Here is a 2,949-nt window from a genome sequence, read left to right as displayed (position 1 = left end):
TTTTGAAAGCATATTCCAATATTTAATGTCAAACTGTTTAAAACAAATGTAGTGCCAAAACTGCTGCACAACTGTATAAATATCAGTTAATTACATACAAAAATAGCCAGATACAGAGGCAATCTATTACCGTTACACATACAGTAACGTTAAAAAAAAATTCGCTATGAAGTAAGAATATTTTTTTACAAACCAAGAGATGAGATTCAACTTTGTTATGTGAAAATATATTTGTTTCTTCCTCCCTTTAAAGAACAAATAGGCAGAAACTTAAGCACAACATTTTACATTCTCTTTAGTTTTATATCCTTGTGATTATTGTTCACTTTTATTAAATGAAACTAAATGAAAGGAAACTTAAAATAGTTAATGATTATAAATGTCAGCAAGAAAATGCTTCTATAAAATACATTCACGGGTATATTACATTTACATTAACCAGGCAGTGATATAATGATACCATAGATGTAGTTATGGTGGATATTTACTATAGTAACCACTGTAATAAATGGTTTAATGAAGCTAAATGCAAGACATTAAGTCCATCTACATGTAAAGGTAACAAACTCACAGAATAATATCCAGTTGTCAAGTGTATCATTTCTGTAATACTCTTTCAGCACCAAACAGAATTCCATAAATATTGCTTGTTTTCAAAAGGTTTTCCTGAACACTCTCAGTATCTTCAATTGTTCAGACAAACACCTGCTTTATACACTTGCAGAAATATACATTTGACTATTGCATCATGAAATCGCTGCATGACTAGAACTAATGGATGTCAATGAATATGTCCTTTACCAAAACCCCTGATGAGCATTGGCGCTTATTTGATAAAGGCATTAGGCAGACATCAAGTACACATCCTACGCATGCCCAAACAACACCACCCAAAGACAGTAATGAAGTGGACACCACCAGGAGGATCAGGAGACAGGGAAGACCAAGGAAGACATGGAGACAGATGTTTCACGAACAGATGAAGAATGTCAGTGTCCCATGGGAAGATGAGGAGAACTAGTCCACGGATCGAATACGTTGGAGGACACTTGTTGAACAGGACTTGGTGATGATGATCTGAGGTTATCCATAACTGTGGGATATTTTTCTGTAAAGAGGTTGGATAATTAAATGTTAAATGCATTCATGTAATAAGTTTACTGATATGTGGGCATGATTAAACGTATGTCATTAATAGCAAGCAATAAGCATATGAATTTTTGTTTAAAAATAACACGATTTACATGCAAACGGGAAAGTTATCAGTGGTGTAACTGATCTGATCATGACACAATAATCGAGTATCTGATGTCGTGTGACAAGTCAGATTAGCTTTTCCACTCTTGCAAACAGAGGAAAGTTATGAGGTGTGGAGACATCATGTATCATTAGAACATGAACAGACAGGGTCCAATTTGTAATAATTTTAAATAATACAATGCAATTAATATAAACTTTCTCACAGTGTGTGGGGCATCCGACTACTTTCCAAGAAGGGGTGCAACTGATTTGCAAATATCGCGATAAATATGTACAGGAATTGAGGCAGTAGCCAATGACAGCTGGAGGAGTAAAAGCAGCAGGATTATGTAGGAGTATATAAATATGTACGAGCATCGTATGAATCTGAGAACTTGTTAAGTCTTGTGAATTATTAAGACTTAGAGACTATGTTTGTACCGATTGGGCTACGGGTTTTATAAGAAAGGGTTTAAGAAACAACAAATGCTTGATAAAATGTTTGATTACAGGTTAAAACCAACACATACATACCATTGTGAATATTTGCCTTTGTAGCTTTTCGTCTCCCGTTTACTTCTCCTCAAACAATAATGAGCTGACTGAGTCCGAAAGGCCCTTTTGGTCTTTTCAGCTGAAAAAAGAGAAAATAAAATATCATTATGTATAATATATAGGATTATTTAAAGGAAAAATTACAGATTTACCTTACAATTCTGGGATTTTAAATTATTAGGCATTAAAAGCATGGTAAGTGTTGTGGTTTCTATGCATTTATAACAAATATTACTTTAAAACTACCAATACTGAGGTAAAAGCATGGTAAGTTTTGTGGTAACTGTCCTTTTACTATACTATACCTATCACGGTATCACAGTAAAACTAAGGTTACTGTGGTAAAAGCATGTTAAGTGTTGTGGTTACTGTACATTTACAACAAATGACACATTAAAACTGCAAATACTGTGGTAAAAGCATGGTAAGTGTTGTGGTTACTGTACATTTACAACAACTGACACATTAAAACTGCAAATACTGTGGTAAAAGCATGGTAAGTGTTGAGGTTACTGTACATTTTCAACAAATGAAACATTAAAACTGCAAATACTGTGGTAAAAGCATTGTAAGTGTTGTGGTTACTGTACATTTACAACAAATGACACATTAAAACTGCAAATACTGTGGTAAAAGCATGGTAAGTTTTGTGGTTACTTTCCTTTACTATAAGTTATCTATAACAGTAAAACTAAGGTTACTGTGGTAAGAGCATGGTAAGTGTTGTTTTTACTGTGCTTCTACTACAAATACCACGTTGGAACTAATTGTACTACTTTGAACCTGATATGAATATATCATATTATATGATTAACTGATTGAAGGTGTAGGCCTATATAGCACGTCACGTGACAGACAGTGTTTAATTTCGTTAGTTTAGTAATGTGTTTTGAATTAGAAACCAATGAAACGCAAAGCCGCCGTGGAGATGACAGATATAATGCAGTGACTGAACATGAGAGAGCTACTTTGATTAATATCGACAAACAGAAAATATATTATAACAAACATTATTTGGACAGCGTATTTACGACTACTTACCAACATCTGGCACGCGTGACCTGATGCCAAATATCGCGATGTGTTCGGAATGAGACTTCTTCAGCGCTATTTCCTACTGATAAAATTCGCGTCTGTTATTCACGCCACAGGTTT

General features: G+C 34.2%; 1 long non-coding RNA gene across 1 annotated transcript; it reads right to left on the bottom strand.

Annotated features, from left to right (window-relative positions):
* Positions 1-2,949, bottom strand: LOC143720472 (uncharacterized). Its single transcript, XR_013196577.1, has 3 exons — positions 2,836-2,949; positions 1,774-1,873; positions 1-1,108 (listed from the first exon to the last, which is right to left on the bottom strand). It is a non-coding gene; the product is annotated as an uncharacterized LOC143720472 (long non-coding RNA).

This window comes from Siphateles boraxobius, unplaced genomic scaffold, assembly GCF_051911475.1.
Source record: "Siphateles boraxobius isolate OS27281-9 unplaced genomic scaffold, OSU_SipBor_1 65, whole genome shotgun sequence".
In the NCBI taxonomy this organism is placed as follows: Eukaryota; Metazoa; Chordata; class Actinopteri; order Cypriniformes; family Leuciscidae; genus Siphateles; species Siphateles boraxobius.
This window is presented reverse-complemented; position numbering and strand designations above follow the sequence as displayed.